Genomic DNA, 24,672 nt, shown 5'->3' with positions numbered 1-24,672 from the left:
CTCCTCATCCTCTCTCACCCAGTCTCAGGGTACTAGCAAAGCAGCTGCCAACGCATCGTCTTCCCTCCTCTCAATGTCATCATCAGTGACTCCTTCCCTAGACCCACCACGTCCTCCTGAGGAGTCTCCTGAACTCTTTGAGCACAGTGTTGGGTACATGCTCCAGGAGGATGCCCAGTGTTTTGTGGGCTCTGATGGTGACACTCAGCTAGAGGAAGGCAGTAGCGTGAGCACAGAGAGAGGGGATGCTCAAGAAGGACAGCAATCTGGCAGTCATGTTCCACAAGCTGCAGCATACTGCCAGGTTTGCTACAGCGATGAAGAGGGAGGGGATGATGAGGGCACTGACTCCACATGGGTGCCTGGAAGGAGAGAGGAGGAGGAGGCACATGTCCAACGTGGCAGGATGCCCTCCAGGGGCCAGCTTAGGGGCAGCACACCGACTGAATCACACCACCGAGCTCCGCCTGTGCAGGGCGCTGCCTCTGCGCGTTATTCTAAAAGTTCTTTGGTGTGGGCCTTTTTTGAGACGAGTGCATCAGATCGCACCGCTGCTATTTGCAACATATGTCTCAAGCGTATCTCGCGTGGCCAAAACATCAGCCACTTGGGCACCACATGCTTGACCAGACATATGTTGACCTGCCATGCAGCTCGTTGGCAAGCGTACCTCAAAGACCCACACCAAAGAACAAAGCGGACCTCCCCTTGCTCCTCATCAGCTGGCATCTCCAACCCCACTAGACCTTCAGTCCTCTCTGAAACCTGCTCTGAGAGGAATGAAGGTGTAGAATTAGGTGTGTCACAGCCAAGTGCTTCCGGGAACTCTGCTAGCGGTACACCCACGTCCGATTATAGCAGGCAAATGTCCCTGCCCCAGCTGCTGGACCGGCGAAAGAAGTTCACTCCCAGCCATCCACATGCCCAGCGGTTGAATGCTAGCGGCATGTGGAAGGCAATGTCCTTGCCTCGCTGGACAGGGCGGTCAGCGGTAAGGTGCATATTACCGCTGACTCATGGTCCAGCAGGCATGGACAGGGACGTTACCTGTCTTTCACGGCCCATTGGGTCACTCTTCTGGCAGCTGGGAAGGATGCAGGACAAGGTGCAGTAGTGTTGGAGGTTGTTCCGCCACCACGCCTCCAAAATGCTACTATTGGTTGTGACACACCTCTCTCCTCCACCCCCTCCTCTTCTTCTTCCTCCATGGCCTCTTCCAGTGCTCTGTCCTCAGAACCAGCGGTGCTTCGTAGGCGTTCCAGGGGCTATGCAAGTACGCAGGCAAAACGATGCCATGCCGTGCTTGCGCTGGTTTGTTTGGGGGACAGGAGCCACACTGGGGTGGATGTTTTGTCAGCTGTGCAGGGGCAGGCCGAGAGGTGGTTGACGCCACACCAGCTTAAGCCAGGAATGGTGGTTTGTGACAATGGCACCAACCTCCTCTCCGCCCTCTGACAGGGACAACTGACCCATGTGCCCTGTGTAGCTCACGTCCTTAACCTGGTGGTGCAGCGGTTCTTGGGCAGGTACCCCGGCTTACAGGATGTCCTGAAGCAGGCCAGGAAAGTCTGTGTGCATTTCCGCCGATCATTTAATGCCTGTGCTCGGCTGGCTGAGCTCCAAAAGAAGTTGAACCTGCCCAAGAACCGCCTTATATGTGACATGCCCACCAGATGGAACTCAACGTTGGCCATGCTGCAGCGGCTGCACACGCAGCAGAGGGCCATCAATGAGTACCTGTGCGACTACGGCACCAGGACAGGGTCAAGGGAGCTCGGTTTTTTCTCACCACGCCAGTGGGGCATGATCAGGGATGCATGCACTGTCCTGTCACCGTTTGAGGAGGCCACAAGGATGGTGAGCAGTGACAGTGCATGCATCAGTGACACTGTACCTCTTGTCCACCTCTTGGAGCATACGCTGCGTGGAATAATGGACAGGGCACTTGAGGCAGAACAGAGGCAGGAAGAGGAGGACTTCCTTGCCTCTCAAGGCCCCCTTTATCCAGACAGTGTTCCTGCTGTGCCACCCATCACACAGGAAGAGGATGAGGAGGAGGAAGAGGAGGAGGAGGATGATTGTGTCAGCATGGAGGTGGAGGCTGGCACTCAGCATCAGCAGCAGCAGCAGCAGCAGTCTTGTAGGGATGATTTACAGTCCCAAGAAAAACGTGGACTTGTACGTGGCTGGGAGGAGGTAGCTGCGGATCATGTTGTCCTTAGTGACCCAGAGGACTCCGGACCGAATGCCTCAGCTAACCTACGCTGCATGGCCTCCCTGATCCTGCAAAGCCTGCGGAAGGATCCTCGTATTCTTCGGATCAAGGAGAGGGACCATTACTGGCTGGCCACTCTCCTTGATCCACGGTACAAGGGTAAGGTTGCCGACCTTATCTTGCCATCGCAGAGGGAGCAGAGGATGAGACATCTCCGGGAGGCCTTGCAGAAAGGTCTGTGCAACGCGTTCCCAGAGACTGGGAGGTTACAAACTCCTGGTCCTGGACAACGTGTTGCTGAGGCATCGGTCAGAAGGAGCAGTGGAGAAGGTGGCCGTTTGACTGATGCTTTCAGATAATTTTTTAGTCCGCAGCCCCAAGGTATGATCGGTTCCAGCACCCATCGCCAGCGTCTGATTTACATGGTGCAGGAATACCTAGGGGCAAGGTCAGACTTGGACACCTTTCCCACCGAAAATCCTCTGGCTTACTGGGTCTTGAGGATGGATCACTGGCCAGAGCTTGCACAGTATGCAATTGAGCTACTGGCCTGTCCTGCATCCAGCGTTCTTTCGGAACGCACCTTCAGTGCTGCTGGTGGCTTTGTTACCGATCACAGGGTGCGCCTGTCCACCAAATCAGTTGATCGACTGACCTTCATCAAGATGAATCAGTCTTGGATCACCCACAGCTACCAAGCACCTGAAGCTGATGTAACAGAGTAATTTTTTTTGAAATATCACATCCCTTCAAGACTGCCTATGCTGATGCTGAGTGACTGTCCTGTTATGTTGATTGTCTATCCTCTTCCTCCTCCGCTGATGTGTTGGAAGAACATTTCTGTTTCTGGTTGATACCATCAGCACAATTTTTCTGCCCCTGTTTAACAGGGGCGTTTAATTACAATTTTTGATGCAATGCTTTGCAGCAGGGCTAATTCCTGCAATAAAACTAGAGTATATGGAAGAGGTTGCAGTGTGGTGGCACCAGCACCAGTGCCTAAGGCCCAATTTTTCTGCCCCTGTTTAACAGGGGCGTTTAATTAAAATTTTTGATGCAATGTTTTGCAGCAGGGCTAATTCCTGCAATAGAACTAGAGTATATGGAAGAGGTTGCAGTGTGGTGGCACCAGCACCAGTGCCTAAGGCCCAATTTTTCTGCCCCTGTTTAACAGGGGCGTTTAATTACAATTTTTGATGCAATGCTTTGCAGCAGGGCTAATTCCTGCAATAAAACTAGAGTATATGGGAGAGGTTGCAGTGTGGTAGCACCAGCAGCAGTGCCTAAGGCCAAATTTTTCTGCCCCTGTTTAACAGGGACATGTAATTACAATTCTTGATATAATATTTCACAGGAGTGCCCCTTCCTGTGCCCACCCAGAGTAACGGTGAGGACTTATAGTGTTGTGGCACCAGCACCACAACCACCAAAGGTCAATTTTTCTACCACTGTTCAACAATGGCATGTAATTACAATTCTTAATATAATTGTTCACAGCAGGGCGCTCCAGCGCCCACCAAGAGTCACTTTGAGGGCTTACAATGTTGTGGCAAAACCAACACCTTGTTCCGCCATTTCTGCAGAGCATATAGGGCAGGCCCCTACTTTCAAACATCCAATTTACAAACATCTCCCACTTGCAAATGGAAGGAGACAACAGCAAGTGAGATGGAAAAAGATGGACGACAAAACAAATTATACAGGGGTGATAACCCTTCCCTATGTTTTCCAAAAAGCTTAAAAATTGTTTTTTTGACTGGAGCTACACTTTAAAAATGTACCAGTTGAAAATTACAAACAGATTCAACTTAACACAACAAACCTACACAGTCCCTGTCTTGTTTGCACCGCCTGTATACTGCTGTTCTGAGTATATAGGGCCTGGGGGCCACACGCATTTCCTTTTTTTAATTTGGGTACAGGGTTCCCCTAATATGCGTACAAGACCCAAATAGGCTGGTAATGGGCAGGGAGGGCTACCCATGCCATTTTTCTCAATGATTTTGAAACCATATTGCAGGAACCAGATATAACATTAAAACCGCAAGCAGTTTTAAATGGTGTTATTTCCGTTTAATGTAATTTTGTGCAGGGACTGTTCTAAACACAGGAAACACGTGGCACTTCACAGGCATACTACAGACACCCCCAGGCACCATATTTAAAGGAATATTTCACTTTTTTTTTCACTTTAATCGTCATTAAAATCAGTGCTTCCGCCAAAACGGCCATTTTTAAAAACATTTTAGGCATTGACCCATGTCCCCTGGGGCAGGAGCCAGGTCCCCAAACCCTTTTTAGGACAGTATCTTGCATATTAGCCGTTATAATTAGCACTTTTAATTTCGAACGTTCGAGTCCCATAGACTTCAATGGGGTTCTAAAGTTCGTTCGAATTTGGGGTCCGTTCGAAAGTTCTGGTGCGAACCGAACCGGGGGGTGTTCGGCTCATCCCTAGACAACACTGAAGAACTGACACTTTGCTACAATGTAAAGTAGTTGTATAACAGTGTAAATTTGCTGTCTCCTCAAAATAACTCAACACACAGCCATTAATGTCTAAACCACTGGCAACAAAAGTGAGCACACCCCTAAGTGAAAATTGGGCCCAAAGTGTCAATATATTGTATGGCCACCATTATTTTCCAGCACTGCCTTAACCCTCTGGGGCATGGAGTTCACCAGAGCTTCACAGGTTGCCACTAGAGTCCTTTCTACTTTTCTACTCCTCAATGACGACATCACGAAGCTGGTGGATGTTAGAGACCTTGCGCTCCTCCACCTTCTGTTTGAGGATGCCAAACAGATGCTCAAAAGGGTTTAGGTCTGGAGACATGCTTGGCCAGTCCAGCTTCTTTAGCAAGGCAGTGGTCGACTTGGAGGTGTGTTTTGGGTCGTTATGTTGGAATACTGCCCTGCAGCCCAGTCTCTGAAGGGAGGGGATCATGCTCTGCTTTAGTATAACACAGTACATTTTGGCAATCATTGCCGTCACACACGCTTAACACCATCTGAACCATATCATTTTATCTTTGTCTCATCAGACCACCGGACATGGTTCCAGTAATCCATGTCCTTAGTCTGCGTGAAACCTGTCCTGTTAAACTGTAAGTGTAAAGTGTAATTTCTCCAGTGTTGTCACATGAAAATGTATAAAAAAAATTACAAAAATGTGAGGGGTGTACTCACTTTTGTGAGATACTGTGTGTGTGTATATATATATATATATATATATATATATATATATATATACACAGTATATACTGTATATAATAGTGGCCTTTTACCATGTGATAAGCTTTGCCCAATCACAGCTGATCACATGTAATCAAACTTGCTGGTTATCAGCATTCCTTTCCTCACGCACTGTCACAGTGTGAGGAGAGCTGGTAATCAGCAAGCGTTATGGGGGGACAGCTAAACAGATAATCCGGGCAATGATCATCAGTGCAGCCCCATCAGTGCTGCCTACCAGTGCCCTTCAGTGTCGCCAATCAGTGCCTATCAGTGCCACCTCATCAGTGCACATCAGTGAAGGAGGAAATGTACTTATTTGCAAAATTTTATAGCAGAAACTAATAAAAACATTTTTTTTTTCAAAACTGTCATTTGTTTAGCAAAAAAAAAAATGTTTATTAAATACTACCAAAAGAAAGATCTATTTGCCCCCCAAAAAATGATAAAAATTTAATTTGGGTACAGTTTAGTATGACCACGCAATTGTCATTCAGAGTGTGACATTGCTAAAACCTGAAAATTGGCCTGGCCAGGAAGGGGATAAAAGTTCCAGGTATTGAAGTGGTTAAGGTCATTCCGTTTATCTGAATAAATGAGTATTGATTAATTAGTATCCTGTGTTCCCATGATGACCAAGGCTGGATTGAGAGGAAATATTTCCATTTGCAGGTTGGATCACATGAGTGGGTAATTTTTAGAGCACAGGATGGCTTTAACTTTTGGTTTTAGAATTCACGCTGTTTGCACAGTGTCCCATTACCCAGCATCCAGTATTCAGGGCTCTGCTACAAAGGATGTGTGATATCCACATGTCTGCTACTGTGATTTGAGGTATGCAACTCTTTAGATTATGCACACACTTTTGGGGTAAATTATACCCAAAAAGGAAGGGTAATATTGGAGTGCCCAGGATCATCAGCCAACCACACTGGTAAAAGCAAAGTAGTCTAAATCAAAATTTTGTCACACCGCCTGAGTTAACTTGCCTCCTAACAGGGTTACGTCTCCGTCTGCCTCAAAACTCCCAACAACAAGGTCACCATCCTCTAAACCAGGCAGCACATATTTCTCTCACGTTTGTGCTGTTCCACCCAACCTCTCACAGACCCCTGCTGACTGCTTCTTGTAATCCGGGTTGGAAGCTCTTTCCCACTTAAAGACTAGCCCAGAATCCCTTATCCTGCATGGGTGAGAACCCCTTAATAATCTAAAATGTCTCACAAAATGTCTCCCTTAACCAACTGCAGACCGCTGCACTCCTAATGCACAATGGCAGCGGTGGGCAAATGGGCGTACCTGTATGTCCCCTTTAAGAGGATAGCAGGCGCATGCCCGCCGGGTACAGCATGACCATGCCAATGGGACCAGCAGACTCGATGTCCGCCGGTCTCCCGGCGATCATATCATGGAGCCGCAGAACGGGGACGTGGCTATGTAAACAAGGCATTTCCCCCGTTCTGCCTTGTGACATGATAGAGATCACTGCTCCCTGTCATCGGGAGCAGTGATCACTGTCATGTGACTTGAAGCCCCCCCCACAGTTAGAATCACTCCCCAGGACGCACGTAGCCCCTTCATCGCCCCCTAGTGGTTAACCCATTCACTATCAGTGTAATTTACACAGTAATCAGTGCATTTGTATAGCATTGACAGCTATATAAATGACAATGGTCCCAAAATAATGTCCGATGTGTCCACCATAATGTCGCAGTCCTGATAAAAACTCCCTGGTTGAACAGAAAAAAAAGACTAATCTATGGGGTGCCTAGGTGTGCCTAGGCTCCGAGTCAGTTCAGATGCAGATCATGGACTTTTTGACCCTGCTTTACACCTGTTTAACACAGAAGAGACATCAGGGGTCAAATAGGTCTCTGATCTCTCAATAAGGAGAACCTGTCATCAAAGTAAAAAAAAAATACTAAGTAATACAATTGTAGTTCTACCCCTGTAGGAGCTACTGGATAGGGTGGGTCCTCTGTTCTTTGCTTCAAACTTCTCAAGAACCCCATCCCCTCAACACCAGGTTGGGTGCACAAACATACAATAGAAATTTGTGAAAGTGATACTTGTTATACAATAGTAGTGTTATATCAAAGAAAACAGGCACCATACCAGGCAGTAAAGGCAAACTTAATATATTGTCACCAAATTTGGTTGGTAACTAGACAAGCATAAAATGGATTAACAATGGCAATAACACAATTTAGCATACAAAGTGATTAAAGCCCCGTACACACGAGCGGACTTTTCAACATCCAAAGTCCGACGGAATGATTCCGTCAGACTATTCGATCGTGTGTGGGCTGCAACGGACTTTTGATTCGCAAAAGTCTGACAGACTTTAGAAAATGGAACATGCTTCAATTTTTTCCGACGGAACTCCGCCGGACCCAGTTCCTACCGAAAAATTTGCTCGTGTGTATGCTATTCCGACGGACTAAAACCGACGCTAGGGCAGCTATTGGCTACTGGCTATGAACTTCCTTATTCGAGTCCAGTCGTACGTCATCACGTTCGAATCCGTCGGAGTTTGGTGTGATTGTATGTGGCCAAGTCCGCTCAGTCGAAAAGTCCGTCAGAACTCTGTCGGAACTCCGGCAGAACTCCTTCGGAAGTCTGTCGGACATAAGTCCTCTCGTGTGTACGGGGCTTTACAGTAAGGACTAGTCATAAGATGACATTTGGTACCCAGATCAGCATAAACAGTGGCAAGGCTACCTCAAGTGCAGCAGTGAGAAATACTAGTTTAATCAACCAAGCTCTGGAACTATACTGACTAATGACTATAAGAGCGCATTTATAGTAGTGATGCTAGTCCTGGACCGATTGGGTATGCACTGCCCAAAAGAAAAAGGACGGTAGCAATGGGGGCAAAGGGAGCGTACTTTCAACTCCTTTCTCTCCATGGCTTACATGCCCTGTCCGTACATTGTTTATACACATTATCATAGCCTTCTGTCATTACCACCCGATTATTGTCATACCTTCTGCATATCTCTACTGCATGTACTGCAAGCAATCATACACTTTATGCTCACATAATGCCCATTCTCATACTATCTGCACCCCACACTTGCACTCACTTTGTTCTCTAAAAACACTACTCTCCTGTTTACTCTGGCCACTGTCATACCTTCCACACTCTTATGCGCATGCTATCTATTGTTATACTCTCTACAATCCTCTACTGCATGTACTGCAGTACTTGCCATACCCAATGCAATTCTTTAATACACATATTGGCTGCTTTCATACCTTCTGCACTCCTTTCATAATGATACTGGCTCCTGCTCATACTGGCCCCTGCTATAAACTCTGGAGTAACTGCCCTTGCAGAGTGCAACTATTTGAGTGTCTATTTGCCTTTAGTAAATAAACCCCTATATCTCAAATAGCTATAAAAAAGGTGATTCTGGATAGATAGAGTTTTTTGAAAAGGAGGCCCATATTTTAGGGAATGCCTCTTGATGTAAACAAATGGGCACTGCCACACCTAAAACTAGCCTTAGCAGCAAGGAGCACATGGATGGGCAACGTATGTAAAACAAAACCAAAGAAAATTCCCAGCTCAACTTGTCAGGCAGTGTCAGGGCTGGCTTAGCCCTTCCTTCTGTGGGATGGCTGCTCAGCTGTCGGCTAATTGCCAGCTCTCATTTTTCTCCACAGTTACCAGCTGTTCCTGATCTTGCCCGTCTGACCTGCCTACTTAAAGCTGTCCAGCTCACTTCATCTCTGCCTTTGCCTTGGTCACATCACAAGAAACCATCTCCTAAGTTCCCGTTTAAAGACTGGATTGCTGACATCCCTTCTGGCTCCTTATCCTGCTTGCTGTTCTTTTACTTGGATCCCTGACTTCTGGCCTGGCTGATTACCTGATTTGGTTACTGAACTCTGGCCTGGCTGACTACTCGATCCGGTTACTGGACTATGGCTATGCTTTGACTATGTTTACTCTATTTACCTTTTTATTTTTTATTAATAAACAAGTGTGATTTAATTGTACTTCTGTCTCGGTCTGGTTCTTGGTTTATGACAGCCAGCTTGCAACTAACTTTCCAGTTTTCATTAAAAACAAGAGCTTAGTGTACTCACATTTGCAAATACATACGTAAGCTGCGGAGGCCACTACAAGACACCCCAGTATTATCTGCAGGTGGCAGATGAGCCTGGAAGGAGCCCATCCCTCCTTAAAGGCACAGGGGCACACTGGACACCCAGCACATAGCACTATCACAGAAAAGGTGTCCAGTGCGCCCCCTTGCCAGTATTCCAACAGTACAAACAAATGGCCACTGCCCCCACCTATAACTGGCCTTAGCAGCAAGGGGCATATGGAAGGGAAACACATGCAAAACAAAAACCCCCAAAAAAACCTAGTTGAGATTTGCATTCCTCAATAATCCATACTTCATTTTCTTCCAAACAAAGTTTTTACATTAAAAAGAGATGTTCCTCCTTAGCACAGCATTTATAAAGTTTGGTATCCTCTAATATACATCAAGAGGCATGTAAAACAAAACCAAAGACAATTCCTAGCTCAACTTGTCAGCCAGCCTGCAAACAAATAAATGACTTCACCTATCTAACAGTTTGTGTTAGATATAAAATGTACAATAAATGTATAGAGTTAGGACTGCAGATAATACTGGGGTACCTTGTCGCGGCCTCCGCAGCTTACATATGTATTTGCAAAATGTGTGCAAACAAAAACCCTGTTTTTAACGCAAACTGTGAGACAGGTCAATTCGGTTAGTTGCAGGCTGGCTGACAAGTTGAGCTGGGAATTTTCTTTGGTTTTGATTTATACGCTTCTTGATGTATATTAGAGGATAACAAACTGTATGAAAGAAGGGACATCTTTTTAATGTAAAAACATTTGTTTAGAAGCAAATGTAGTATGGATTGTTAGAGAATTCAAAACCAGAGAATCAGATTGCAGGAATGGATTGGGAAAATTGCCATAAGAGCAGATTTTTATTTTTTCACTTTGCTCTATTTTTAATTGTCCAATTATAAAAGTTGAGCAGGTGTACACTTGTGCAACGTTTTCTCCTATTTTCAATAAAACTGCAAATGTAAAATGTCTTAATTCCTTCCATGTAAGCACATACATGTCTTGGGAAGATAATTAAAAACAGGGCCGCTGATAAGTCAGTGCCAGGCCCAGGCCCCATCAGTTTCAAAATGGGGGCCCAGGCACTTGCCAAGCAGGAGGGCCTGCTGTACTGCCTTGTGACTCTTGTGCATCCTCCTGCAGCGCTGGAATGATTTCTCCCTATGGCTGCACTGCACAGGGATTGTCTGGACCCTCTGTGTGTCCCCACTGCACTTCGGGCTTCCTTCCTCTCCTCTCCTGCCAGAAGCTGTTGTGGGAACACCATAATCGTTTTAGGATGGAGATCAGTACCTTTTGCCCATGTGTCTATTCATAACTGAACCATAGTAAACTGTACTTACTATGCTGGATCGCTCTTCAGAGAATATTAGACAGGCAGTGAGGAGGCATATTGCTTTAACTCCACACTAATGCATTGCAAGTGGTTGTGTGGGACAATAGTCGCTGCTCTATTAAATTGAATAGGTCTTATTCAACGAGGGTATAATATCTGCTATGGCTGCAAAACACAGCATCACGGCCATGGCCTTTTAGTGAAAATATTTGATATTTTCAGGGGTCCTTGTCAGGCAGGCTGTACAGGGATTTCTAACAGCAGCCTTGACTACAAATAATGTGCTATATAGTCAAGTACTCAACAGTTTTATGGATTATTAAATGTTTTCATAAAAAGTCATTACATAGGTCTAAACAGCCTTTTTTTAAAACATTTTTCTTTCATTTAATGTTATTCTGTCACTTTCAAAATACTAAGCAAACTACTACAAGCATTAACATTACAAGCAAAGCATTTAGTTTCATGGTCTAGAATATGAGTCATAAACACTGTTTTATTCAAAAAAATAAAAGCTAACAATTGCTTAACAAATCAGAGACCTGCAATGAACTACTGTGCTTTGGCTTGCACAAGGATGCTATTGTGTTCAGCAATATGATGCCTTTATGCTTGCAGGGCCAATCAATATTTTTAACTAGCGTCTACGAAGTTTCATCTGGCTTGCAATGACTGAACCGCTAAAGGCCTTCATGAGTCTATTTGAGATTCATTGTAATGCACACCACCAATCTTTCTCTAAAAACACACACATATGCTTCCATATTCACTAACTCAAATATGGTCATGACGATATTTGATTATTTAATGTCAGCCTGGATCACTGGTCAGTTTGTGGGCATTCAGCAGCCAGTCAATGTGCTGTCATTTGTGAGAGGATTATTGATGTGGGATTGTTGTGATCTTCATAACTGGACAACAAGATTGTAGTAGAATTTATGGATCATGGACATGTTTTTCAATAAAATAATTTCCCTATGGCTTCTGTGTGTTTAAAGGGACCTCCATGGCAAGGTATATTCTCCATGTTGAGGCCATGTTGCCTTGTATGGTTCAGGAAGAACAGGGAAGCTTGCTCGCTGCTCCTCTTCTTTCTGATCAGCCAGGCTGCATGTCTTGAAAATGGTCTGCTGTGGATTTTGGGGAGACCCCACACAATTTTTTTGCTTGGGCCCCATTAAAAATCCATACCAGACCAGTAACTAGGATAAGGGTTTGGTATGGATTTTGGGGTGTGTCCATTAATTTTTTTTTTGATAGGGTCCCCTTGAAAAATGTATACCAAACCCCTATCAAACACAAAGGTCTGCATTGGATTTTGGGGGGACCCCCTTCTCCTAAACCATCCATGCTGGGCTGCATGCTGCATGCCCATACCATGCTGAGGGTACTTTGGCCAATTTGGCCCCTTGTTGATGAAGACAAGGCCCTCATCTCTACATCCCCAGCTGGTGGATGTAGGGGTCTACAGCAGGTACATCCCCAGCTGGTGGATGTAGGGGTCTACAGCAGGGGGGGTTGAAATCTGGAATACTGTAAGTATAGTACCCCTTGTTACTTTTTCCCCACAAAAAAAGTAAACACACAGAAACAGTTAAAAAGTATTTTATGGAAAAAAGTGTCCCACAGTATAAATCCTATGTCATCCATCCATGTAGATCCATCATTAAAGTGTACTGTACTGTAGTCCCGCCATCCCCCGCTGTCAGACATCGGGAGGTCGCTTCACCAGTTCGGGGATTTAAAATCCCAGCAAATTATTCACCTATCCGTACTGCTCAGCATGTATGGATAGGAGGCATTCTAATTGGTCAGCACTGTCACATGGATGGCGTTGGCCAATCAGACTCCATCTAGCCCATCCTGTCAGGGCTGGAGGAGAGAAATCCAGTAGGATTTCAAATGCCAGGACCGATGATGCAGCGTCCCAGTTTTTGACAGATCATGGGACTCTGGTACAGCGGGACAGGGGGAAAGAAGAGGGGGTCCAGTATAAGGTCACCTTATGCCGCGTACAGATGACCGAATTTTCCGGTATACTAGGTCCGACGGTCTTCCTGACTTTTGGCGGAGTTCTGACGGACCTTCCGAATGAACAGACTTGGCAAACACGAACAGACTAAGTTTTGAACGTGATGACGTAAGACGGGACTAAAAAAGGAAGTTTAATAGCCAGTAGCCAATAGCTTCCCTTGTGTCGTATTTGGTCTGTCGGACCGGCATACAGACGAATGGTTTTCCCGATAGGAATTGAGTCCGTCGGACAGATTTGAAACATGTTCTATTTCTAGGTCCATCTGATTTTTTATGTGAAAAACGACTGGATTAGCCCCCACACGATCGGATTGTGCGATGGATTGATTCCGTCAGACCTAGTCTACAAGAAAGTCAGGTCGTGTGCACGTGGCATTACAGATTCTCTGTAAAGGTGAACTTACCCTTTAAGCACAATAAATGACTCCCCTGATGACACAAACATAATGACTTTCACTGCAAATGACAGCTCCCCTGCAGGCAGCTGGATGTCAACAAACTGGCCTGGGATACTGGTTGAAAGTCATGACTATATGTAGCCTATTACATCACCTGGGATCCCCCGGATCATTTACAAACAGAATTTTTTTTCAATGCCATTTTTGTGGGCATACATCCTACAGGTGTTCTGCTTTATTCTGAGGTTTAACGCACCCCTAAGCATTGAAATAAAGCAAATGTGTATTTTTAATATTACGTTTTAAGCGTTATTTAAAAACTTGCTGCTGCTGCAAAAGTATTTTCGTGCATTGGTACCTGTTTCCCATAACACTGTCCAGCTACCCATGCCTTTTGCTTTTATCAATTGGCCTGGAAAAATGTGATAGAAAATAACAAGGTTTGTCTCTTAGCCCTTGTACACACGGTCGGAGAATCCGTCGGAATGTGTCCTATCGGACCGTGTTGTCGGATAGTCCGACTGTGTGTGATATGCATCGGACTGATTCCGTCGGAATATCCGTCGGACCCAATTTTTCAACATGTTGGAAATATTTCCCGACCAACTGGTTCGATCGGACATACTCATGTGTAGAGAATTTTGATCGGACCAAGTGCCACGCATGCTCAGATCAAATTCCTACATCAAAGCTATTGACTACTAGCCTGAACGTAGTCCCATCGTAACGAAATTACGTCATCATGTTCTGAATGATCGGATTTTCCGACAACTTAGTCCGACCGTGTGTATGCAACAGTTTCGGACAAGATCCGACGGACAAAATCCAACGGACAAAATCCGACGGACAAAATCCGACGGATTTGGTTGTCGAAATACACCAACCATAAACGCAATGCCCTTCTCAGGGAACCTAAAAAAGGTAGGCCTCGCTTTGTCTTCCTACAGGAGACTCACTTCAGAACCCACCAAGTTTCTAGACTGACAGACGCATACTTCACACAAGCTCATCACTCAACGAATGATTTGGCCAAATCAAAGGGAGTGTCCATACTTATTAGTAGGTCTGCTTCCTTTGAACTTACGGACAAATTAGTTGACCCGGAGGGGAGATATATTTTCCTGAAAAGGAAATTCTGTGACACCCCCATCACGCTAGCCAATGTTTTCTTCCCTAATGCCTCCCATCTGACCTTCGCCAACCGAATGATTGATGCACTTAAAGGATTCTGCACCGTTTTTTTGATACTCGGAGGAGACTTTAACCTGCCTCTGAACCCCCTCACGGATTCCTCCACAGGAAAAACCTATATCACATATAAGATTCTCAAAAAAATCTAAATACTATTGAACTCATTGCAACTCATAAACTCCTGGAGGTTCCTCCACCCAGAAGACAGGGACTACTCCTTTTACTCTACGCCACATGGGCATTACTCCCGGATAGATTACATTTTTATTACACAAAGAGACCTTGACTTGATCTCTCAGGCCCGCACCGACTTCCCTGACATTGGGCCTGACCAAGCCACCCCCCAGATCCGAAACGTGGAGGTTAAATTCGTCACTGTTGACTGACCCAGTTCTGCTTCCCCAAATAGCCACTTCGCTTAAAGAGTATTTTGCTGTCAACACCACCCCAGGCATGGACCCTTTGACAATCTGGGAAGCCCACAAATGTTCTATTGGGGGGGTCCTCATCAGATTAGGTGCCCAACGTAAAAAAGAAAAGGAATGGGAAATTAGACCTTTGGTGGGAAGGATTCAGGAATTGGAAACAAGACACAAACAATCCTTGACTGAACAGTCTGCTGCGGAGCTCCTGGAGGTTAGGAGAGCTCTCCAGCAGACAATCGACGCCAAGACCAAGCGTTTCCTATTTTTCAAAAAAAAAGTTTATTATGAACATGGGGACAAGACAGGTAGATTCCTAGCAAAAGCCTTGAGGACAGCCAATTCAAGCCAAAATATTTTAGGCATCCGCTCCGGGACAGGGAAACTCAAGGTCACCACTAGACAAATAGGTAACCACTTTCATGCGTATTACTCCAATCTTTATAACCTCCCCGAACAGCAGAAACCTGGACATGTCCATGGTAACAGACGACAAGCTATACTAGATTACTTAAAGGAATCCAATATGCCTACTCTGACAGCCTCAGATATAGATCTGTTAGAAAAATCCATAGAGGACACAGAACTTCAACAAGCCATTGAGGGTCTCAGGGAGGGGAAGAGCCCAGGCCCGGATGGCTTTACGGCCATATATTATAAAACCTTCCTCAACACTCTGCTGGGGCCGCTGCTGAATGCTCTGAATTCCATGTCACGCTCCATAGAGACCCCTACAGCTTTTCTTTCAGCATATATCACAGTCCTGCCCAAACCGAACAAGGACCCAGCGGCCTGTGCGAGCTACAGGCCCATATCTTTGCTCAATTTAGATGTGAAACTTATGTCAAAAATTATTGCCAACAGATTGAAGCCCTTGCTCCATAGCCTGATAGGCTCAGAGCAGGCAGGATTTATGCCGAGGAGAGAGACGAGGGACAATGTTATTAAGGCTCTGAACTTGATACATGCGGCAAGGGGGAACGCATGATGACCTGGATTGCCTCCCTGTATAGAAACCCTTCGGCAGGGCTGAAAATTAACGGCTCACTATCAGAACCAGTCCAAATTCACAATGGAACGAGGCAGGGTTGCCCTCTCTCGCCCTTGCTATTTATCCTAACACTGGAGCCCTTTCTCAGACGCGTGGTCATGGAGAGCAGAATACAGGGGTTTACAATGGCAAAAAAGGAGCACAAGGTAGCAGCCTACACAGACGACCTATTGTTTTTTATAACTAATCTGACCACTTCACTTCCCCCTTTGATGGAGGAGTTCTCCCTGTTTGGTTGGATCTCCAATTTTAAAATCAACTTCACCAAATCTGAGGCAATGAATATCTCCATCCCCGCTGATACCATTAATGCGGTCAAATCAGTATGCCCATTTAAATGGGTAGATTCAGCTCTTAGATACCTGGGAGTATGGCTGACCCCCAGGCTGTCACAAACATATGAGCATAACTTCCCACCTTTACTAAAAGCAATTACATCAGACCTCCAAAGTTGGCACCCGAGATACTTCTCCTGGTTCGGGAGGGCGGCAATTTGTAAGATGGTCATATTGCCAAGAGTCCTTTACCTCTTTAGGAACATCCCAATAAGAATCCCACAGGCTTTTTTTAAAACCCTCCACTCTATTCAGACGACTTTTGTGTGGGCGCACAAACGCCCTAGAGTACAATTTGCGCTATTATCACTTTCCAAGGATAGGGGAGGAATGGGTATTCCTAATTATCAACACTATTATTTTGCCTCTAACGTCACCAGGATTATGGACTGGAATTGCCACTACAAACTCAAGGACTGGGTGGAGATGGAAGATGCAGTGCACCCGACTCCACTCAGATTCTCACCCTGGATTCCCTGGGCGACCCAATCCATTGACTTGAAGTCACATCCTCTCATAGGCACCAAACTAGATATTTTTCATAAACTAACGAGACTCAATGACTTTTCCTCTCACTTGAGCCCACTAACTCCGCTGTACAACAATCCTGATTTTTCCCCTGGCTTGGGAAATAAATTCCTTTACTCACCCACTACAGGAAAACCACTCCTAGCTAAACAGTGCTTTGGTAATGACAGGTTCAAAGACTATGCAGTTCTTAAGTTATAAAATCATACACCTGACCTACCACTATGGACTTATATTCAAATTCATAGCTACCTTAATAACATGCCAGTCAGGACGAACTTTTGTAGACAATTGACTGAGCTAGAGACAGTTTGTATGACAGACGAACCGATTCCTAAAGCGACATCACTCGCCTATAGGTGGATTCAGGGAGGTGATGCCCTGGGGGGGGGGGGGGATGAACTCAGAGAGCGATGGTCCAAAGAATCGAACATCTCAATCACACATAAACAATGGAAGAAGGCCTGTATATTTGCTCACAAATGCTCTATCAGTACCAAAACACAAGAAACCGCTTACAAACTGTTAACTCACTGGTATGCCACTCCCATGAAGTTACACTCATGGTTTCTGCTGACGTCAGACTCTTGTTGGCGCTGCCACAAAGACAAGGGCACTATGTTACATATATTGGCAATGCCCAATGATACAGCCCTTCTGGTCCTTGGTCAGGAGACTAGTGTTTCAAATCACGGAGACAAAACTGAAACTTGATGCAATCAACTGTCTTCTTCACATTACCAATTTCCCTATTAAGAAATACAAATTCTCACTCTCCAAGCACCTTTTGAACGCGGCTAAAGCTCTGATTCCACTTTACTGGAAGTCATCACGGACACCAACTGTCCGGGAGTGGCTGCGCAGAGTGTCAGAGATTCGTGAAATGGAAGAGACCGTAGCCCAGTCCACAGAGAAAGTTGAGCGCTTTCACGCAACATGGTCTCCTTGGTTTGAATTCACATGCTCTCAGACATATGCTGATCTCCTCAAGGATCGTTAAATGATCCCATAAGGCTCTCTACCTGTTGTATTAATTAACATGCTGGCTTTTGATGGAATTCCTTGCCTAGTACAGATAAGAGCGATGTTCTCCATGCGCATGTAACCTTTCCAGGAAGCTTCCCTACTCTTTAGACTCTTTCTAGACTCCCTTTTTTCCTACTCTTTCTCCTCAGCTTTCCTAGCTAACTAACTGTATTGATGGTTAGATTCACACCATGACCTTACCAGGACTGTATGACATTATATTTCAGAGACAGGGAACCCATGTGTCCCCCTGAGATACTCCTGGGGTTTATTTATCCTGAATTGTATACCATGTTTTGTTACAATTTGTCACGTCTTCTTGCAACTAAAAAAAACTAAAACTAAATTGCATCGAACTGTTTTCACTGTTTACTGCTTGGAGCTGCGACTCCAATTTAGTACTTATTGACTCTTCTCAATAAACTTTGATGTTATGAAAAAAAATGCAGAAGTGTTACATTTAGTGAAACATTTATTTTCTTGTGTCATTTCGCCAGATTTTCAGAGGCTTTTTTTGTGTATATAAAAGCATTTACATAATTTGCTGAGTAAACCTCCCAATCACTTCAAACATAATACAATCACCATGCATATTATGTATTCGCAATGGTCCAATTCCTTGTTGGAACATATACTATATTAGCAAAAGTATTGGGACGCCTACCTTTACACACATTAAATTTATTGGCACCCCAGTCTTAGTTCGTAGGGTTCAATGTTGCATTGGCCCACCCTTTGCAGCTATAACAGCTTCAACTCTTCTGAGAAGGTTGTCCACAAGGTTTAGGAGAGTGTCTATGGGATTGTTTAATCATTCTTCCAGAAGCGCATTTGTGAGGTTAGGCACTGATGTTAAAGAGAAGGCCTGGCTCTCAGTCTGCGCCCTAATTCATCCCAAAGGTGTTCTATCAGGTTGAGGTCAGAACTGTGAGCAGACCAGTCAGATTCCTCCAGGTGTTCTGAGGTCAGGACTCCCAAATTTGGCTGAGGTCAGGACTCCCAAATGTGTGGGAACAATTTGGGGATGGCCCCTTCCTGTTCCAACATGACTGCACACCAGTACACAAAGCAAGGTCCATAAAGACATGGATGAGGGAGTTTTGGGTGGAGAAACTTGACTGGCCTGCACTGGCCTTACCTCAACCCGGCAGAACACCTTTGGGATGAATTAGAGTGGAGACTGGGAGCCAGGCCTTCTTGTTCAATATCAGTGCCTGACCTCACAAATGCTCTTCTGGAAGAATGGTCAAACATTCCCATAGACACACTTCTAAACCTTGTGGACACCCTTCCCAGGGTGGGCCAACTCAATATTAAACCATACAGACTGGGATGTAATTAAAGTTCATGTGCGTGTAAAGGTAGGTGTCCCAATGCTTTTGGTAATATAGTGTATGTCATATGTAGTGGGAGTACTTTTGTTTTTCACAAATATCTCTTTGAGATATCTTTGGTGAAAATTTTCGCAAGACAGAAGCGGATTAGGAATAGACGAGTATCCTTACAAAGAGGAACTTTAGCTGGTAGGAGAGGGGTGTCATCAATTTGAAGGTTTGTCAGATGGATACTGGATTGACACTTTGAAGAACATCAGAGAATGGCAATGGGGGATATTTACTAAAGCTGGAGCACAGAGACTCTGGTGCAGCTGTGCATAGTAACCAATTAGCTACTAGGAGTAAGACTCCATTCACATTTGTGCAATTTATTATGTGACTGTAGCGGCCATAACCCATTGCAGGGCGGCCTTGACTGAATGGGCTTACCAGTTACCTTCTCTTGGCCTGCTCTTCCACTTCTAGGGGTTCCCAGGGTTGATACTAAACGACTTGTACACTGACACAGATGAAGTCCTTTCAAAAAGGTTTATTTTGCAGTAGAACTTTCACAACACAGTCTCTTAGGCCGCGTACACACGGGCGGACTGTTCGCCCAACTTTGTCCGCTGAACAGTGTTTCAGCGGACAGTCCGCTCGTGTGTGGGCTTCAGCGGACAGTTTCAGCGGACAGTCTGACGAACAACGTTTTTCGGAATTCCCGTAAGACAAGTTTCAGCGGACAGTCCGCTCGTGTGTAGGCTTGTTCGACAAACTAAGTTTCGCGCATGCTCAGAAAGGATTTACACGGCGAAGGTTGCATTGCAGTGTATTGGACGTCGAATTTTTCGTCCCGTCGTACGTGCCGTTCACGTCATCGCGCACGCTTTCAGCGGACTGTTCGTTCATCGTGTGTGGTCAAGTCCGTTCATGCAAATTTTGAGCGGACTGTTTGTCGGATTGTTTGACGAACAAAGTTGGGCGAACAGTCCGCCCGTGTGTACGCGGCCTTAGGGAACAGAGGGCACGGGTGAAGAACTCGGGTACCTTGAACTGCAGGTTTAACAAAGTCTCTAGATCCACCCAGAGAGTAGCCACTCGCAGCTGGGTACTTCAAGGCTGAACAGATCTCTAGCCAGAGATCATGGCAGTCAGCACGTTGACTCAAAACTTGAACAATCAACTGAGGGTGAACAGGAACCTTTTTCCACCGTACCTGGAACGTTGTCCGCTTCCTCAATGGTACTGGAAAAGTGTGAATTCGTCAATGTCCTTCTCAACTCAGTAACCAGGCACTTCTTAGGGTGCCACTTGCCGGCCCTCCTCCGAAGAGTCCTCCCCCGGTCACTTCCACGAGCTGTGGTGTCCCTCCAAGCCGAGAGCACACCCGGACGCTTTGAATCCTCCCTCAGTTACAGCGCCTCGGACCAGCCGGTTCCGAGTCTCGAGAACAGACAGATCCCTACCCCAGACCAGGCGGGTCCATCAGGGGCCATTGACAGGAACATGTTGCGAGGTGTCGAACACCCCATGACCGGGACACCTCACGGGGCTACCCCGGTCCTGGAACCAGAACAGACCACACGGGTCTCACGAACAACTCTGGAACCCTGAACACGTGACCCACACCTGTTTAAGTACCCCATCCCAGACTCCTCAGTGGGACCCTGCACTCCCACTGATTGGCTCCGAGAGGGCCATTCCGAAACATTCAACCAGACTTGATTCTAGCCTGCCATGTGCACCTCACCGTTCACATGACCAGGCAGAACTTTCAAACATAGCCTGGTCAGACTGGTGTTAGGCCTACCTACAATAATTAACCCTCAGAATCTTATTATCCTGAGGCAAAAACTAAATTTACAATGCGTGTTACATTTGATCCCAAATGTCATCCACTACATGACTTTGGATACAAAGTCACATGACAAGTTGCATCCCATGTATTTCAATAGAAGCCATTAAAATCTTTGCAACTTAAAGTCACAACAACTTTGGAAACGTTCCTGCACTGCTTTGATGCAACTTTCATGCGACTTGAGTACTATAGACTGCAGTGTAAACGCTTTAAAGTCACACGAAAGTCGAATGTTAATGTTATCAATGAGACAGTTGTGTAACAGTCAAAGCCAAAGTCAACAGCCAAAGTCGCATCCAAGTCACACCCAGCCAAAGTTGCATCAAAACCGCAATGTAAAGTCGCAATGGAAATTGCACGACTTTGGAGTTGCGAATGTGAATGGAGCCATATTGTCAAAGCTTCATTGAACAAGCTGAATTTAGCAGCTGATTGGTTACTTTGAACAACTGCACCAGATTCTCAGGCTCCAGTTTTAGTAAATCTTCCACAATGGCTACTCTCTAGCAAGACAAAACAGACATGTCCAAAGCTATAGTAATGAATTTGACAAATATCACAGCAAACAATGACTTTAAAATGTAAATAATGGCAAAAGTTTATTTTTTTTTCATTTTGGATAGAGTAGGGGAGGGTTAGAACCCCCATCTGTGTCCTGTTGGGGAGATTTCCCCTCCGTTTGTGTTCTGATGTCAACCCAAAATTTTGAATTTTATTTTCCTTTCACTTTCAATGATAAGGAGAAATAGTAGAATAGTATAATAGAGATAGAGAGAGTGAATCTCTAACAAGGGCACAGACAGCAAAAAAAAAAACTGACAGTTGTATACATTCCAGTGATGTCATGCAATAAAATACTGATTGATTTCATGAGATAAATACTGAAAATTTCGATGAATTAATGAATACCTTATTTTATAATGTGTTTTAGTGAATTACAAAATAATTTTTGAAAAACGTTATGAATTCTTTTACAGCTGATCCTAAAGCAGTAGATACCGCTTTGTGAATGGACCCTTATAAAACTATAAAATTACAAGCACAAAGATGAGTCTTAGAACAGGCGCCTCCAGGACCCGGATAGCTGATGAAGAGGACTATACATCGCTGGATAGAGATGGGGCTCAGGTAAGTATTAGGGGGGCTGCACGTGGAAGGTTTTTCATCTTAATGCATAAAATGCATTAAGATAAAAAAAACTTATGCTTTTATAACCACTTTAACTTTTTTTTTTTTATTACACAGGGGATAAAAAGTCCCCTATATGATGATTTTTAGGTGACAGGTTCTCTTTAATGAGAAATGCAGGGTCTAAAAGACCTTTGGACGTCACTGAATTGCAATTGCAATACATCCCTTCCTGACAATGCTTTCCGGGTCATAGCAAGAAGGGGAGGTGAGCGACGTTTGTCCGCTGTTCTCCCTCCCCTCCACCCGCCGGCACCCGCCATTTCAGTCACGGGTCCGCAGATGGGGAAGCGGAGCCTGGATTATATGGCGGAGAGCACATGCTCACAGGGGGGGAGGGAGCGGGGCCGGGGGGTTGTTCGAGTGCCGGTACCGTGGGGTGTGTGTCAGTTTTAAACACAATCCTGGATGGTGCGTGAAATCTCCCACCGTCAGGGCCGTACAATGTCACATACAGACGAGCGCCCCTCTAGGAAGGGAACCCGTAGGCACATGCCTACAGTGCCTAGTGAGTAATCATAGGGTCTAAAAGGTAAAAATGTATTCTTTACCAAATAGCTGTTTGTAAATCGGATGAGAATGTGGTTTGTTGTAATCAGGGCCATCTTTGCTGTCCTACTTTTTTTCTATACAGTTTCCTCAAGCTAGTAACTGAACACTATTCAGTGGAAATTGGACTCCAGACATTTTACACAATATTTCTAGCATCCCTAGTTACAGGCTGACAGCTGCATTAGCTAATGCATCATAAATGAATCCCTGTAAAAATCACAATAAATATTTCCTATCCACAGAGACTGGAATGTTTTATAGCCATTAGATGGCACTAGGTGACTGTTCTTCACCTTTACAACTAACGCAAGCTGAGCTCAGGAGAACAGAGACCTTGAGATATTGTGCTTGCCTCCTTTGTTACAGTAAAATAGTTGAGTGGCTCTGTATAATCTATGTGTGTTTGTGTGTGTGTGTGTGTGTGTGTGTTTAATATACATTTAACATACTTAATACCATATGTATATTCCGTTATAATACCCGTTTTTGCAATGCATAAAAATTGCATAATATAACAAAAGGAATAACTAAAATAAAAATACATTTACTGTAATTGATGGATGAGGATCATCTGGAATTTATCCAAACATACAGATGTACATACACAGTCATAGATGCATATTTATTTCATTTTTTTTAAAGAGTATTCCTAAAGAAGCATCAGTGGTACTGCAAAATGTCATTTGAATGTCTAAAGTACATTATTCACATATGTTGGCTGCTCTGATGATCTAATTATCTATCTATCTATCTATCTATCTATCTATCTATCTATCTATCTATCTATCTATCTATCTATGTTTTCAGTCACCAGGCATGCAAAAATGAAAAAGCTTTTCTATATAAGAATTCAGCACAGTAACCAAGATCGGCAGCAGCTCCACACTGCACCTAATTTACATGTAATAGATGCTGCATATGTCTGGCCTGCAGCATCTAAACAGACATACCGTATAAGCTTGTCCCTGATCATCATTGATAATGTAACCAAATGTCATTATAAAGTCTGCACATGACAATGACTTACCCAGGATGTTAGCAGCTTGCACAGCAAAGATTACTAGAATCGCATCCAGTTATCATGTAGGGATGCTGGATATATACAGTTTTTCACTGTTTCATACAATTCACTTTACAGCATATAGATGTGGAAAAATAGCACCGCTTGCTGTTCGGTGATCCTCCGTACTGTTATTATCTGTGTATTATTTAAGAAGCTGTAATCACAAAACACAGTGGAAAAATGTGAATGTTGGGTTACTTAAGTGGCCTTTTGTGGCCTTCTCATTATCAAGATGCTTAGACACTACTAATATATGGATTGCTTAATGCAGACATTTAAACCTTTCTAGTCTATTTTGCGTGGGAACACAAAAGAACATACATAAAAAAACAAGTCTTAAAGCGTATGTCAAGGAAAATGTAAAAGAATCGAATATTATATATATATAGACAAGTACATCTCTGCACATGCACATTTCCCTATGGTTTTCTATGGTTTGTTCAGGGGGAAGTCTAGACAATATTTGGGGTGCTGTGCTGGTGCTAGGAGTATGGGTGACCCTGATGCCTGTGTTAAAATAAACATATAGTGCCTTGAAAAAACGGAAAATTGTATACTCATCTTCCGTAATTTTCCTTTCCTGACGCATCTTCATGGCAGCACACACTGGGTTGTGACTCCGCCCCCACAACCTGACAGGATTGGATTAGCTATAAATTTGAAGGGGAGACCCCCCGCTGCATTCTCTGTATATATCATCACAAAGAGTCAGGGAGGGAATCGTGTGCTGCCATGAAGATGCGTCAGGAAAGGAAAATTACGGAAGGTGAGTATACAATTTTGCGTTTTCCTGACGCCTTCATGGCAG

The 24,672-nt window shown here is 44.7% G+C and overlaps 1 protein-coding gene across 1 annotated transcript in view; it reads right to left on the bottom strand.

Moving 5' to 3' along the window:
- Positions 1–23,944, bottom strand: part of CPO (carboxypeptidase O) — a 200,785-nt gene extending 176,841 nt beyond the window's left edge. Inside the window, exon 1 of the mRNA XM_077448499.1 lies at positions 23,829–23,944. The gene's annotated coding sequence lies outside the window, so the exon portion shown is untranslated. The remainder of the gene's footprint in view (positions 1–23,828) is intronic.
- Positions 23,945–24,672: the final 728 nt, after the last annotated feature.

Source organism: Lithobates pipiens, unplaced genomic scaffold (genome assembly GCF_037356315.1).
Source record: "Lithobates pipiens isolate NorthernLeopardFrog02 unplaced genomic scaffold, aLitPip1_a1.2 Scaffold_22, whole genome shotgun sequence".
Classification (NCBI taxonomy): domain Eukaryota; kingdom Metazoa; phylum Chordata; class Amphibia; order Anura; family Ranidae; genus Lithobates; species Lithobates pipiens.
The sequence above is the reverse complement of the archived record's forward strand: the minus strand, read 5'-3'. Positions and strand labels throughout refer to the sequence as shown.